Source organism: Aythya ferina (genome assembly GCF_964211825.1).
Source record: "Aythya ferina genome assembly, chromosome: 3".
Classification (NCBI taxonomy): Eukaryota; Metazoa; Chordata; class Aves; order Anseriformes; family Anatidae; genus Aythya; species Aythya ferina.
Window position 1 is genome coordinate 34088700 of NC_140298.1, and position 17073 is coordinate 34105772.

The following is a 17073-nucleotide window of genomic DNA, read 5'->3' on the forward strand; positions in this document are numbered from 1 at the left end:
TCTGTAGCACCTTTTATCCCAAAGGAGCCAGTGAGGGATCCAGTTTAGAGGTTTTGGTGAAATTCTTTGAGTTGCCTTTGCTACATATAAGCTTATTAATTAAAGATTTCTAAATCAGCACCTGCAGCCTTGCTCTGCCCATGGAGCCCTTTCCTGGAGTCTACACAGCTCAGTCTGAAGCTCTGAACAAGAACATCACCAAATGACCATCCAGAAAATACTTTCAATGGAATCTCTGAATGCATGTCAAAGACTGTCAGAAGAGCCACGCTTTGTAGGTGGAAGTCATAATCCCAGACTAATCCCACTGCTGGAGCTGTACTGTGAAGTATAGGTGGGTGACAAATCTCCACACAATGAATAGATGGCCTGACCTATCAAATATAAAATTAGAAGAAGCACATTCAGACACAGTCTGAGAGAGAATCTAGGTCAGATGGAGGCCAGGCAAACGTTGTGCATTTCTATGAGGCTGCATTCTCAGATTAAGCTGTGAATATCCAGTGTGGGAAGGAAAATCTTCCATGTAGGATATGACTCTCCTCTGCCTCCATTTTGGATAAACAGTTCTCATGGCAGTGAAGGCAGAATATCGTTTAAGTAAATATGATACCAAACTCTGGAAATAAAGAAATTAGAGCCATTCATAAATCTTCTCACCTCAGAACTTAAACAAACAGGATCAAATTGCTATCTGGTGTAATCTAATTGAATTTCATGGATTTACAACCAGAGACAAATTTAGCCAATAAAGAGAAGAATATAAATGTTTTATTCGACATTTGTGACATCATAAAGTTAATATAGCTGTGCAATGAAAGGAAGATTTTCTGAGCACATTTCTCTAATTTAGGTCTCATTTATAATAGAAAGTAATTAAATACATTCCATGAAATTGGAGAAAGCAGAAGAGAATGCTGAAGAATGTTGTTTCATTCCTGGGACAGAGATGTACTTTGTTGTTTCCTGCTGTTTATCTTTCTCTTTGCAAGCGGGAGTTCCCAATTATGTTCAGCTATCAGCTGCCAACCCAGAGCCCACTGGAAGATGCATGTCATTTCCTGAAGGATCTTAATAAACACCACCAGTAGAGACATTTACACTTGGCAGTTTATATGTCAGAGCAAGAAATAACTTCAAATAATTTCCATGACCATTCTGCAAGTATTTGTGGAAGGATGCTAACACCGAGAAAATAATACTTATGGAAGATGCAAAGCTAGGAAGAACTCACTGGCTTGATTAGGTGAGAGCACGATTCAATGAGCTTAGGGGTGACACTCATCTCACCGTTGATTTACTACACCAAATTCATCAGGACAGTGAATAAAATGGAAGTAAATGAACTTCCTTGTAATGAACAGCACGGTGCTACCAATGGTATCCCACAGCTTTGGGGTGCCACTGCCAAATGTCCCTTAACAAGGAGCTGAACCTCATTGTGAAGGGCAGAGCATTTGTGGGAGGAGGTAGGACCAGACAAGCATTGGAAAGGTAAGAAATCATCCCTCAGCCCCCATAAGATCCTTCCTCCACAACAGTATCAGAAAGATAGACTTCTCTTTCTCTCAGAAGCTCTGGAAGGTGCTGAAGATGCTCCAGCTTAATTATAAGGCCATGCAGCAAACATTCTCAGGAAAGGTGTGCGTATATGTAGTGTGTCTAAGGAAAAGCATGACCGAGAGGCTTTCTCCTGCAGCCATCTGGCAGAAGCTCCTGGCAGCATTCCCCATGGCACAGCACTCCTTCAGCAGCTTTCCCTGCAGCGTGGCTCCGCAACCTGCCCTGGGCTGTGCTGCCTTAGCTTGGGGGTGTGCACCACAGTCCTAGCCAGCAGTGCTGAATTTTGGTTCCTGCTGTGCTACTCAGGAGCAGGGATGAGAGCAGGGAGAGGAGCAGAGCACAGGCCCAGCTTGGGTCCTCTCCTGGAGGGGCTTTATTCCTTGCACATCCTTGTATTTGGGCTTATGTGCACATGGAGCCCAGCATTGCTGAGCAGGGAGTCCGTGCATGTAAGGTTTTTGCTCTGGTTTTGACTAAACCTAGTAAGTGGGTTCTCTCTGACCAGGATTGACCGTTATTTAGGAGAAAGGGCTTGATATTGAGTATGCAGCCGCAGACTTTTGGTTTTGGAAGTAGGGTTGCTGGGAATTTTTTCAGCCTTTGTTCTTTGCTCACAACCCTTGCTAGTGCAACCGCTCCAAGCACAGCATGTCCATTCACACAGCTTTCTGCTCAGTGCCCCCACAGCACTGCAAAGCAGCACCAGTCCTTGTGACATAGGAGCTCCATAATTCTGGGCACGTATCCCAGAGGGTTTATTCCTCCTCTGCTTATGCCCATGGACGTCATTACATCATTAAACTGCAAAAACGTCTTGCAGCTACTACTAGCTGGGAACTACCCAGCATGGGGTTAGAGGAGCAGGTGCTGGTGTTGCTGTCAGGGAAGCATGTATTGCTGTGGGAATGGTGCTGACAGTCCAAAGCAGGCAGCTGGGTGATGCACAGGTTTCTGACAGATTTGTACAGCTAAGCTTTCTGATTGCAGCAGAGCTGCTGAGAAGACCCAGCTGATGAGTCTTCACACACACATACACAGATACTCGCACAGAGCAGCTGTAAGAGTTCACCCAAAAGCATAAATCAAGAGCCTGGATCATCACTAGAGAAGGTCTGCCCATGTTTATATGGTGCGGCTAGCAGAGACCTAGGATGCCAGGACCTACCAAAAGCTAGACCTGTTTCATCTAATGAAAAATGTAGCTCTTACTCCAACAGCTTTGACAGCAAGGGTCACGCGATTTTTTTTCTGTTCTCAGAAAATGATCCCCCCATCAGCTTTCTCAGCTCATGGAACTTTTCCCTGGGCATTTCTATGAGACTGGCTCCATTCTACCAAGAGTTAATGTGGAATGAGTAGAAAGTATATACTTGGAAGGCTGACAAGGATATGACAAAGCTGGATGCTACTGAGTGATATCTGGTCCTGTGAAATGTGAACCTCCTGTATTTTTTGCCCCATAGCTAATCCTAGCCCTGAAGACTCAATGACTGGTAGAAAGGAGAAGCCCAGGGTCTTGAATGTGTTAAGGTCAGCAAAATGCAGCAACTCATGGCTCAAAAGGGAAGGGGGTTTTGTGTTTCTTCCTTAAAGGTAGGTGCTAACCATGCTGAAATGCAATGTTATTATGCAGCCTGGCAAGATTTCAGTGATTTTATTGACAGGGCATTTTGTTATGTTTATTAGATTTGTCAAAAAGGCATTTTACAATGTTTATGAGCTAGCATATAAATTTATAAAACTTTAACACTTTTGTCAAAAATAGCCTTTACTGAAAATCAAATACTGCAAGTAGTGAAACCTCCTATCAGGCAAACCCAGGCAAAATTTTCCAAGAGCCCAGGCACGGACTCATCCACAGAAGAGTCTGTCAAGCACTGTTGGCAAAACCTGTACTGTAAAGCACTTGAATAGCTGCTGGGTACACCCTGCAAGGCTGCAAGGCTCCCAGGTGGGTGTTCTGGCACAGCTCTTAGATGTGGCACTTCTGTCTGATGGCCTTGCCTAAATACAAGCGTGGGAGTCACAGGGCATTTGCTGGTTTTGTTGCTGTAGCCTTGCAGGAGGAAGGAAAGAGCTTCTGGGTTGTGTTTTGGCGTGGGTACTGCTGTCCTCAATAACAGCTTGTCCCTGTGGACTCTAGAGCGCAACAGGACTGGGGCTGATGTACTGCACAGGAACAAGCCACAGGCACATCCTGCACCAGCTCTCTGCTTCTGTTTCCACTCTAGAAGCCCCTTCTGCAGGCTTTTTTTCATTACTGTTGTAGCTTTTAATTTTCTGCAGTTCAATTCTGTCTTCTGCCCCTTTCAAGGAAAAAAAAAAAAATCAGCAAGCTCCCCTCTTTTTGCTTTGTTCATCCTCTGCAATACCATCAAGAGGATGTGAAACACTGGTTCTCTTCCCTTCCCCTTCTTTCTTAGGAGGTTTATCTGGCACTCTGCCAGTGATACTTTCCCCATTCTTGTGGGCTGTGATATGGCAGCAAGGAAGGCTGAAGAAATGAGTAAATCATTACTGTGTCAGCTGGGATCTCTGTAGCAGCCATGACAACACTTTCAAAGTGATAATTTTGGAATGCCATCATCAAGTCTCTTCTTCACGCAGGGGGAGGCTTATTGGCAATAAAATGTTCCCCATACTGCTTCCCTTTAGAAAAAGAGTCCTAAAAGGAAGGCAAGGTGGAGGGGGTGAGAGGTATTGGGAGGTTATCCGTGGAGAAATCTGTGGAGTAAAGGGCTGGAAGAAGAGTGAGAAGCAGGAGTCAATGAAGGCACCCTTGCATGTGTGTTGAAGCAGGTTGTCTTTATGCTGGAGGAGTTCACCATGGCATGAATGGGGTCCTAGAAAACAGAGAATCTTCATAACCCTGGCCAAGTTAGGACTAGTCTCCCCTTTGCCACCAGCACAGGCCAAAGTCTGCACACCCCCTTCAGTACCAAGTATCAGACCCAAAGCCTTGGAAAAGAGAAAGGTACCCAGAGCATTGCCAGAGACTTTGTTTATGGCCTTGGGGATTTTCCTCCATTTCTGCCAGAACTCTATTCCTTCATTGTTGCAATGAGCTATGTCCTAAGGGGATTCTTCTCCACTCGTTCATTTTGGTATATACTCATATAATTCCAGATCGCAGGCATCAAGTTTAGGGCAAATCCAAGCAGCCTGCTCGTCCCCCTGGGTGTAGGATGACCCATGACTTTTGGATGGTACCTCATGTATGCTGGGCAATGACATTGCAAGGCGTGGCACTGTATATGAGATTTTGAGAGTAAGATTTTTACAGCCTACTGTCGGGTGCACACACCATTAGCCAAATCACATTAGCTTCACCTTTGATCTGGTGAGACCCTACAGGTGAACAGTGAAACAGCCTTAGTGTGAAGCAATATCACATGGGACATCAGCAAGATGCTCTACAGAAGGGTTCAAAGTATAAATGTGCCCACACAAACCTTTATAGGCTAGAGCTCATACAAAGATTTTTGCAAAAGACATTTTTGTATTGAATCCAATCAATGAAAAATGAACATTGACTTTCTGTAGTTCACTGTGAGAATTCAAAGTGTTTCGGGTTTGTAAGAAGAGCGTAGTACAAAAGCATAAATAAAATAAACTGGCCATTAGGTAGCGTTTGTCATGTGGCTGTGAATAACTGAAAGCATGTGAGCAGCACATGCAAGACAGCCACATAACAAAGGATTTGGGAGAAAGGGTTGATCTCTGGGAGAAGATCAGAAAAAAATGTTAGAGCTTATTCGTCTTATGAATTTATTTAACCCTCTGACTGCTTGTTTTTTAAATCAAAATAAAAGATTACTGGTAGACCTCCATGATCCATGGATGATGTACTCAGGACACCTCATTCAGCACTTTAGGATGGACCCTTTGGACTGAATATGTTCTTGGCATAATCCCAGTGACTTCCACAAAGATGTACCCCATTTCCACAGTGCTGATTTTGTCCACTCTTGTTGACCCCACATAACTGCACACTGCACTCTCACAGTAGGGAAGAAGCATATTGCGTGCCAAGACTGCAGATTTAAGGGGTAAACAGAATGAAAGGCATGACTGCAATTTCATTAATTTTACTTATGTCTGGACAAACTCAGAAAGCTTTCTAGGCATGGTTTTGAAATGAGGAAATATTAAACCACTTTCTTTATTTTATTATTATTTTTTTTAATCTATCAACTCTGCCCCTGATTGAATATTTTCCACGTCATTTCAGACTCCAGGATACATAGTCAGTCAGACAGGACTTTCAGAGAAGGCTGTCCAAGTACCTGGAGGTCAAAGCATAAAAGTCTTGGAAATGAACTCTCCTTGATATCTGAATGTTGTTAGCAATTCAGAAATGTTTCTTGTCCACTGGCAACCACACTGTGCCTATGGTCTTCATGATTTCAACTACCTCAACAAAGAAATTTTGCTTCACATGTAGAGGTGGCTAATGCCATAACTGATGAAGGCCTGAGATCCATTCACGTTTGGAGCAGTGTTTACTGTGGAAACAACTCTACTGCATTATCCTTTAGGGCTTATAGAAACAAACCAACAGGGGTGGAAGAAAATAAAAGCTGATCAGCCCTCCCCAGGGCAGCTTTCATGACTTGTGGTGGGATAGGAATGAGTCTGTGTAAGCTCAGTCCCACTTCCCTCTTCCTTCCCTGTGTGCTGTCCAAGATACTTGTGCATCTTTTCCCTGAGTCGTTGAATTCTCTGTCTGTATATGATGAAGTCCTTGATGCTCCTGTAAATTATGCAGAACGAGTATGTGAGAGACTGAAAGTACTCCTAACTACTCCCTGGGCTGGCAGCTTGAAGCAGAGCAGCTTGCAGGGGAACAGACGGCAGCGTTCAAAATATTTGGGCTCCCCAGAGCCAGAGGTTTGAGTCCCAGCAGGGCCAATTCAGCTACTTGTTCCCAGTTGCTTTACTGCAGTCCACAAATCTTCTTGTCCCTAATGCTCTAGACAAGACCTTCAAATCCTGAGACCGTGCCTGGTTTGTATGCCTGCAATACATTTTGTAGCACTCCTGGTGAAGGCTGGGGTTTCCCCAGTGTTTTGGGGTAATGTTTGCACCAGGAAAGATCCAAATATCTAATTGGCAGGAATCCTAGACCTTCTGGGGAATACATTTCCTGGGGAGGTATTCAACAGATAAAATGCTCTGCCATGTATATATCAATATTTACAATTCCTAGGACCAAATCTGGAGTATCTTCTTGCATAATTAGAACTCACACATATTTTGACAGTACTAAGTAAGCACGTTGGGCCTCAGCTACAATTTATAATGTGCTTTGGGATTAAAGGTGTCCTATAAATGTAAGATTATTATTAATAACAATATCATTGCAAATCCCAGAACAGTGAGCTAGGAGCAGATACACAGTATTTTGCATGTTTGTTAAACCAAATATAACCACTACAGGAGACTGAGTTATTCTCACCTTTTATTAGACTGAAGCAGAGAAGCAGTGTGAACAAATATGATTAAAAAGACCCTCTGGATTAAATGTACCCCTGATTGCTCTTGCAAGCCAGATATCAAATTTTGTGCTGTTTTGTAGACGTTTTTTACTCTACAGTCTTCATCTGATTTTACAGTCAGCACTACTTCAAGCTTATTACATTTGTAACAGGATACAAATACAGCACCATTAATTTAATTTTATTTACATTTCAGAGTTATTCAGATAGAATAAATTGAATGGAATTTGATTGAAACTGTCCTGCAGGACTGACTTTAAGCACATTCAACAAGAGTGCTTGATAAATAATGGCAGCAGTTAGTACACAAAAGACACCCCCTTGGACTGGAGGATTTGCAGCAGTCATTAACAGATGAGAGAAAAGAAACACTGCCAAGAACAGAGCTAAGCTGAACACTTCCTTTTGAAGTCCAGTTCTTACTGCAGCCATCTTCAGATGAGACCTCTCCTACAGAGGATGGTGACCTTCCACATACAGCTCTGTCTGCGACCTACAGAAAGCAGTCGCTATCCTGGGTGTTTCACTAGCACAGCACTCAGTGTTCAAGTGAACATTTATATAAGAGGAAGGAGAAATATCAGTGCTCGTTTTGCAGTGACCCTTGGAAATCCTAGTTAATGATGGAGAAGCTGTTGTATAGACACTTTGCGGAACCAACACGCATTCCCAAATTCAAATCAAAAGGACAATGGATGTGTCTGGGCAGACAGGGAAGCGGAAAGGATGAATGGACTCGTGTTTGTCAACGTGATGGGGAGTGGCCAAACCACTGTCAAGCTCTTCATAGGCAGCATGGTAAAGGTAGGGTTTTAGAAGAGGTTTTGCAAAAGGATAATGAGGGGGTTTCACACTTCTTTACCAAGATTCCTCCCAGTATCACCAGGGAAGACAGCACAGAAGTGTTTCTATAAAAATGTTAGCAAGTGAGAAATAGAGACTGACAGAATGATAAGAAGGGAAACGACATTGTCATAGCAAAGGAGAGCTCTTTGGCAGGGTGGGAAGGGCCTGACAGGAAAGATAAATAGCTTGTGTTTGATGGGGTAAAGAGGAGGAATGTAGTAGGGGAGCAAAGAATGTATAAAATCCTCAAGCTGATGGATTAGGAGGATGATCTTTACAGCAGTATTTTGCAGGGATGTGCACAGACTGAAATTACACTTGGCAAGACCAAAGAGAAGGGTGTTTCAGTAATCAAGATGCAAGGCAGTTTAGTTTTAGCCAGGTTAGATGAGGCCTTCTGATGCTTTTAAACAGGGAGGCTAGGCTACTGACTGCCATGATCTTTCCTATCTTGCCGGGAAGTGAAAGGCAGAGTTTTGAACCATTTTTTTCCTATTAATTATTTTTGTTTAATTCTTAGCTGAATGTGTTTTGTTCCTGCTCCTGTCTGCCTGTAGCATTCGTAAGACAATCCCATTCACATGTGTGGGAGAAGGACATACCCTCAAAAGCTGTGGGCTGTAGAGTGTTTGGCATCCAGCCACCCCTCTAACTGATCTCATGTAAGCCCTGCAGGAGATTTTGAAGGTATCACAGTTAGGATAGACACATGAGATGTGTTAGTGACTATTTGGTGGTACCTAAGAGGTAGCGCTCCAGATCAACCTTCTTACAGAGCTAGCAGAAGGACAAAGAGGTTCTGTTTCAGACCACTAGGATTTTTGTGATCTGTCACAGTGGGGCATCTGGTTATGAAGAACTGAAACTGCTTTGCAATACCAAACAAATTGTCCATATAGTTTAATAATCCCTCTGTGATAGTGCCTGGTGAAATGCTTCTGATTAAATACAGGAAATGAAGCAGAAGACAAGTAGGAATGACTTGCCAACAGGGAAAGTTTCTTTCTAATTCTTATCAGTTAACAACTGGCCTAGGTCCTGAAGCAAGAGGGTTTATATCCTTTCATAACAAAAGAAAATATGTATTCTATTTAATGAGAACATCCCCAATTACATTATCCGTATAAATGTCTAATCCTTTTTTTGAATCCTACTAATCTCTTCGGCTTAATGTTATCTTATGGGAATGAGCTAATTAGGCATTGTATAAAATGTATTTCCTTTTAACAGTTTTATATGTGGTGCTTTTTATTTCCATTGAAAGTCCCCTCATCCTGGTATTCTGGAAGGGTGAATAGGACTGTCTATTTTTCCTCTTTCTACCACCCGCATTTTCCACAACCCAACCAGGAACCAGCTTCCTGATGTGTAACTTTTGGTGTTTTCCATCATTCCTCTGCTGAATAAAACATTCATTCACATCCTTTTACAATCTCTGCCACTTGTATCTGGGAGCCTTATTCAGTATCCTTACTGAAACAGGAAACCAGGGCAGGACAAGATCATGCTGCTTTCTTCAGCAACAGCATTACCATGATTGCAAACTGACTTGCCCCATACTCTAGGTAGATGTACTTTATTTGCATATTTGCTCACCCCGTTATGCCCTGAGCAAGTGAATCGCTTAAGCTGTCCCTTAATTCCCTTCCTGTGATGTTACAGCTCAAGCAAAACTCATGGAGGTGTCTGGGTAGTTTCCATGACCCCTTCTGGAGCATCGCTGTGTGCCTGCTGGTGTGGGAGCTGGCCCACCACCACTGCCTGCTGCCAGGGATTGCCTCTGCCATTGCTCCATCTCTGCCAGGTTTACGGAGACTATGGCAGCATCAGATCCACCTCTTACACCTCACGTTTCCCTCCCCTTTCCAAACCAGTGAATCATTGTCAGCTCAAAAACCGATTGCTTGTTCCTATGTTTTGTTTCCAGCTCTTTTGCAGGTGTCTGATGGCTCCTCCTCTCACCTTTCACTTGCTTTTTTAACAGTGTCATGGTATGGGGTTTTGAAAAGCATTTTTAAAGATCCAAATAAAATCTGACAACTTGTTCATATCCTATAACCCTGCAGTGGTGCTGGAGTCATGAGAGCAAAGCTTAGTTCTCACTAGAATATAAAGAGCCTGTATGGAGCAGAATATAGAAATTGTGAAGGATTTCTATACTCTGGATTGAGTACAGCACTTCTGGCTCTCATCCAAGTATCCTCACATCGATTTTTTTTTTTTTTTCAGAGTTTGTACAGGAAGCCAAACAACCTTTCCATTGAACCTAGAAGTAAACTGATCACAAGCCAAAGATGAGTCCTCTCTTTGCAGCTATCTGAACCATTGCAGCAACATTTGTTGAGTTTGCCTTTATTTTTCTGGTTTTAATCTACAATGTGTTGACAGCCCCAGAAAGATCCTTATTAATGGATTTTAATAGCAATGCAGCACTAAACATATATAGCACCTGCCACACCAAGGCATCCCAGTAGACCTCCCAAATAATAGAGTTTAAAGCTTCTGCTTTCAGGAGCCAAAGGCAAGGCTCAAGAGAGCAAAATTAAGTCTGGGTTTTAAAATATTGACAAGCTCGCCATTATTAATTTCAAGAGGAGAATTAATCACTGATGGACTGGATTGCAGAGGAGAAAGCAGGGCAGGATCGGCAGAGACAGCACTGATGAACTTGGAACCACACTGCTGGATGGGAACCTTTCAAACCCCAGGAACAAAAACCTGTGTTCAACATGCAACAATTGCATGATTACAACCACTTAGCACACTGTAATTAAAATTAGTCATGCAGAAAAGTGACAAGAAGTCTGAAGTTGGCCTCACTGTATGCCTTTTTGAGCTTTCATGGGGTGCCTTCTATGCAGTGGTCTCAAAGCATTCTACAACTACTAATAGGTTACACCACTCTGGTAGCAAAAGCATTAGAGCTATTGCAATCCAACACACACAAAGATCAAATGATCTGTGCAAATGAACTCATAGCAGTACTAACAGTGAAAATCCAAGAGCTGTGATTCTGTTTCCTCATCTGCCCGTTAGACAATGAAGCTTCCTGAAACTCCAAGAGGTTGAAGCATCACTTGCATGACTTCTCTTTCACTTTGCTCCTAATCCTAGGAACGGTTATATGTGTGCTATTAAGGCTATTATAACATAAATTATGGTAGCCTTATCTGACATAAAGCAGGAACCATTTCCTTTCATCACTAGAATGTCATGGTTTTAAAGCCAAAGAAGCAGGAGAAGAATCAAAACTTGTTTTTCCTGAGCTGCCTGATCCTTCAGCAAAAAAAAATTAGAAAGTTAGAAACAGCTTGCAGGCCATCTGAAAAAAAAATACAGGGGGAAGCTGAAATGTTTAGAACATTTATGAACACAGCTTAACAGACCCTGGTAAGAGATTTTACCCTTTTCAATGGAATATGAAATCTATTTCTTAGCTATCTGCATGAGCTCATGAAAGCTGCTTCTGAACTACAGCTGCACAATTCTAGACAGGTCACCCATTCCAGTAGGAAATAGGGCACATGCACTCTGAATATTACAGACAATATATACTTTTTGCTTCCATATCTTTAAAACTTAAATGCATCTTCAAATGATTACAGCTATCTTCTTATTCTCAAGTTACTTATCACGTCTAATAAATCTGTGAGCACCAATCTGTGCATCAAGCCACAAGTTCCCATTTGAAACTCTTAAAATATTTTTTTTTATAATGGCAATAAATGATTTTGATTCAGGCAGCATAAGTAACTGTAACTTATAGATATTATGCAGAACTGAGCTTGGAAAAAGGCATTTTTATTTCTCTACTGTAAGATTGCCCTCCTTGATTTTCAAACTATTCTCAGACATTTTGCTGCCAGGCAAAAGGTGACATGTAAAATAAGTTATTGGAAGAAAAGGGTATGACTGAGCGAAAAGTACACAGAGAAAAGACAAAAAGAGCTTTTCTTGCCAAAGAAAGTTTATAACTAAACTCAAGCAGTGCAAAAAAAACAATAACTAGTCTGGGGATTCAAACTAGTTTTGTCATCCAGTACACGAACTTCACCCGTCTTCAAGGTCATTCTCTCCTTCTGTCTCCTAAGAAGCCTACTTACAATCCTTTTTTTTTTTTTTTCTTTTCAGCCTCTGTTGAAGGTGTGAGTAGGAACATAGCTCTGACTGAGCTCTTTTTGGCTAGGAACCAGTTAGTGCCCTTGAGCTTATCTACAAATCTGTAGCATGACTATGACTTCCTTTCACCTAGAGAGCATCTGACTCTGGAAACTAAAATGCTGAACTGGTGCTCTTGGGCTCTGCCACAGTTGTTTGGTGTCAGGAGAATCCAGTTGGGTAAATCAGGTAACAATTAGCAAAGACACACTTCTGTCATCTTCAGTTCAAGAAATTATAGGACCAGTGTCAATGTTGCCTAATGAAGAAGGTACAACTCAAAATAGGATGTGTTACAGTTAGTTCCTTCCAGCATTCAGATGAGAAAATGTAGATGTGTGTGTTTTTCTAAATTCCTAAGCACCACAGATGTGCGACATAAAACATGAGGCACACTGTATGTCAGAGCTCCCCCTGGTTCATGCACCATCCTGCGCAAGCCACGAAACAAGCAGTAAAAAAACTGCATGCTGTCCTTTCTGTCACCACATCCAAAGCTGGTGCAGTCATCAAAAACAGCTGACACTGATACTGAGTAGAGGAAAAAAAAACAGTCTAGTATGGATCACAAACATCCAAAGGGTCAAACAGATGAAGGGACAAAGAATATTCATAAGTATTGCATCAGACTGATGTGCCTATTCGGCTGGCCCTTCCTGAGGATGCTGCCCTCTGGGCAGGTGGTTTAGCAAGGAACTGAGAAGCAGCTTTTGCACCTTGCAGCTTAAGGGAGGAGAAGGGATGCTCACTGATTCTCTGGGAAAGAGCTGAGCTTTTTGTTAGAGGTTATTCAGGGCTAGCATGGCATGAGAGAGGAAGAGAAGGGAGAGTGAGTTTAATAAGTGGGTGCTTTATCCTCTTTTCTTTGATGGTTTTATACATGAAGAGGACTGTGTGTGTTTCATTCAACAGCCCAGTACTGCTAAGCGTTGTCATAACATAAAACACCAAGGCAGTTCTGCCTTGATAAAGTTACCAGCCAGAAACAGCGAGCGCAGAACAGATCAATATATAATGTGGGAGTCATCGGCAAACCACCTGCTTAGCCAATGTCTAGCAGCCTGTCTCCAGAAATAGACTACATGAGGCAAACACGGATGTAAGAGGTTCTGCAGTAAATAACTCTAGATGAAGCTCGAGCTAACTACTGGGAGTTTGTCTCTCACCCATTTTTCTACTGCCCCACCTGTGGCTGTAGTCCTTGTGCATTTTGCTTCAAGGTCGATTTTCAGCCCCATGGAAAGAAAAGAACAGAACAGAACAGAACAGAACAGAACAGAACAGAACAGAACAGAAAAGAAAAGAAAAGAAAAGAAAAGAAAAGAAAAGAAAAGAAAAGAAAAGAAAAGAAAAGAAAAGAAAAGAAAAGAAAAGAAAAGAAAAGAAAAGAAAAAAGAAAACCTATACATATTTTAGGATTAAAAAGTAGAGCCTAGGTTTCAGTGTAAGCTGAATCCAAACTGGACACAGCTGAAACCTAGAGAGCGGAGTTTAATTTTAGTAGTCCTTCAATGCCACCACACAGCCTCCTAAGCCTGTGCTTTCCTGTCCCTCTATTGGCCCTGCTTCTTCACCGGCACACTAGAAGCCACCTGCTAGTTTCTAGCAAAGCTTGAACCCAAAATATCACAACATGCTCTATTTCTTCACTGCTCAGCTCTCTACAACAGCCTGAAATGACACGATCTGAATGGGTGGCTCGCTGGGCTGAGCACTCAGCCCTCAGTGCTCGCTGGTGAGAGAAGGAGAAAAAGTGCATGGCTGGGGACATGCACCGACACCTTCATGAAAACAGCCATGGAGGCTGGCAAAGGAAAGCTTTGGGCAGGTGGATATCCTGCATGGGGGTAGGTTAAATACAGTACCACCACCCCACTGCCTGCTTTGCAACAGCAACAGTGGCCACGAGGTTTTCCCACAGCAAGGAGGTGCATGGCCAGGTGCTGGTAGAGGGTCGAAGAAAAGAGAGAGCAGACTACCTTGAGAGAGACCTTGGCAACAGGAGGACCAAAAAAAGCAGGAACAGACCTTGGGACAGATTGTGTGATCAAGTGGAGCTGGAGATAATTGTATTTTAAAGATCTCCTGGGGAATGGGCTTAGAATAGAAGTAGCAGCAGGGTTGGATCTGTAGCTATGTAAATAGCTAAAGCTGCATTTGTTAGCAGGGAGAGGGAAATGGAGAGCTGGGTCTAAATAGGTAAATTTCTTTGTAACAGGTCAGTGCGCTGTTAGACAGATGTGCCAATACTAGTGGTGTAACACTGTCCCACACAGGCTGTTATAAGTCCCAGGGCTATACTAAATGAAATTGTTGACAGAAATACCAGTCTCCAGGGCTTATTTGTTCACAGCCTGCTGTTTGGGAATAATGCAGGAAGCTGGAGAAGAGATAATTTTGTAACCATCTTCTGGTATCTCAGTTCAGCACCATCTGGATGTTCACCCCAGTTTTTCCTTATTCCTGACTGAACGCTTCAGATTTTTTTACAGAGGAGAGACTTGCTGCAAGCTGTGATATTCATAAGCAGGATAAATGTCCAACAGCTGCCAGTGAGCTCTCCCAATTCATTCATATGCTGATCACTCAATAGGTGCCGAAATCTCTCTTCAGAATAAGAAGGTGGTTTTCTGTCAAAAGCCCAAGAAGAGTCATGCCGTCTCTTTTTTAGGGCTCTATAGGAAAATGGCATCCTGGAGGGTTTCTGTAGGCTAGAGAAGCATTAGAGCAGCAGTGGTAATGAGCCACACACCTGTTTTCAATCTGCCCTCTCCTTTTTTTCCTAAATTTGTTTAATTAAACCATTTGAAACCAACATAGTGGCATACGTGTGGCTGGTATTGGTAAGTAGGCTACTAATATCTTTTGAAAAGTTTAAGCGATTAAATGAAGGCAAAAACACAAAACAGTGGCCATTCCATGCTGTAGGAATTAAAACACAACTTTCATTCTTTCTCTGGACAAATAATAATAAAAATAATGATTTTTTTTAAAAGTATGTTGTTGTGCATGTGCTGAGCTCTTCTCCATTTTTCTTGGGTATGCATACTGCTTACTGGCAGCTGTGAAAACCTGTGGTATCACATCTGTTATTTTAAAACTTTGTGATTTCTTCATAAATTGGTCAGATTGTACCATGGATCTGTACATACATGCTGCAGAAAGAAGGAAGAATAAAGATGTTGCACCCAAAGCTTGTAATGAAATATTTAACTCTTGTAATGATAGAAAGAAGGGTAACACCTTCCTCTGCACTTGACAGACAGCTCTACAGAGCATCACCTACCCCATCACAGCATGGCACAGCCTTCCTGTGATGGTGATTGTGAGGACACGGGTCCCCACTTTGTCATTTCAGTCCAGCCACAGCACAGACAAGTGCATTTGCTAGCTGCCCCTGCATGCATGCAAACCAACAAGGTTTTGAACCCCTTGCTGGAGAGCCCTCCCCATCTTCTCACAGACGTTGCACAGATGCAGTGTGCTGCAGAAAATAGGAGCCGCATCCAGCAGGCCTTGCAGGCAGCACAGCCATGCCTTCAGTGCACCAGATGTGTGCTCCAGCGATGGCTCAGCATGCATCCAGGTGCTTTGATTTCGGCATTTAACTTCTTGAACCAGAGCAGTGCATCTGGTTTTCTTTAAAAAGGGATGCTTGGCCTGACTGTGCTGATCCTGGATGCAAGAGCAGCTATCTCACTCCATGCAATAAGTCAGCATGGCCAGAAAGCACTGGGGTAGAAGGGAGAGGGACACAGTGTGTGGCCTTCCCTCTGGGCCCAAAGGAGGGAGGTGATGGGCCCACCCCAGAGAGGCAGGAAACCACCACTGAGCATGATTAATGGCTATCAAGACTTACTCACAATCATGCTGTCTGGAGGATTTGTCTGACCTCTTGATCAGAGAGATGAATGAGTTCATGTTAAGAAGACCCTTCTATGAATTGCAGGTAATGATAGCACTTCACTAATTAGCGCAGGCAGCTCCCACCTCAGAGCTCTTGTCTATAAATTGCCTCCAAAAGCCAGTAGAAATTCCTGGATAAGGTTTTTTAAGCTTTTCTCTGAAACCAGGAAAGCAGAAGCCTTTCTTGCTTGCTAGAGAAATGATTAGAAATAGACCAATAGAATAGGAAAACAAAGCTGTTTGACCCAAATCCCATTTTGAGGTGTCAAAGAGAAACTGTTGTATCACTTCAGAAATATACACTACTACAGACAAAGCCACTATTTCAGCTTTTCCCTCGGCCTCCTTGTGCTTCTCACATCCCCGTTAGCCACTGCTGTGGGGGTTAATAAAGGAACGAGTAAGCTCAGCAGCAGGCAGTGCAAGTGACGGTCCCAAACGTGCAGACCAGCGTCAGGAGGCTAATTGCAACAGTATGAGCTTGAGGATCCCTGCTCAGAAGTCTCGCAACTCTAGTATTGCTTGCCAAGAGCTCACTGATACCTTCTCTTTTCCTGTCCTCCTGTTACTCTTTTCTGCATTGCCATGGTTTCAGCCTGTGGTATTTCACTGAACTATTTCCAGCTTGTTAACCATTGACCTGTCCCTATGGTACACCTCCTCCTGTCTCCTGCCTTCAAAATCTACCCTGTAACCTGTCCCTCTGTTTAAAAGTTGTCTGTAAAATACAATAAACCTTCCCAAAAGCCATTTACCTACACAAATAGTGACTCATGCTCTCTCCCCTACAAGACAGAAGGGTGGCTAGACATACATGATCATCCAGTCTCTCCTTCCTGTGTCAGCCATCAGCTCCAAACCTCAGCGTGGGTATTTGCACTGCTCTTCTGGCCAAATGTAACGCCAGACCCTTACTCCATTCACATTATCATTTGTCCTGTGAATCCACACATTTGTAGCCTGAACAGGCCAGAGTCACTCCTGAATTCAAAGAAGGGTTTGGGAAGCTGAAGGGGTGAGTGCACGTTCAGCAGGTGAAGATAAGAAGATGTAAAGAATCCATCTCCCCTCACCACCCCAGGACCTTTACATCCTCCAACCA

General features: G+C 42.9%; 1 protein-coding gene and 1 long non-coding RNA gene across 4 annotated transcripts in view; one reads left to right on the forward strand and one right to left on the reverse strand.

Annotated features, from left to right (window-relative positions):
- Window positions 1–17073, reverse strand: part of LOC311434725 (uncharacterized protein) — a 59962-nt gene that overhangs the window by 40589 nt on the left and 2300 nt on the right. Inside the window, exon 2 of one of the 2 annotated variants that reach the window (XR_014691677.1) lies at window positions 14225–14776. The exons of the other annotated variant lie outside the window; for it this stretch is intronic. The gene's annotated coding sequence lies outside the window, so the exon portion shown is untranslated. Of the gene's footprint in view, window positions 1–14224; window positions 14777–17073 lie in introns of those variants that run through there. 2 annotated transcript variants of the gene reach the window in all.
- LOC311434727 lies at window positions 965–10703 on the forward strand. 2 transcript variants are annotated; one of them, XR_014691680.1, is made up of 3 exons: window positions 1039–1494; window positions 7258–7865; window positions 10137–10703. It is a non-coding gene; the product is annotated as an uncharacterized lncRNA (long non-coding RNA). The 2 variants fall into 2 exon arrangements; XR_014691679.1 differs by lacking the exon at window positions 10137–10703 and having other exon boundaries at window positions 965–1494; window positions 7258–9336.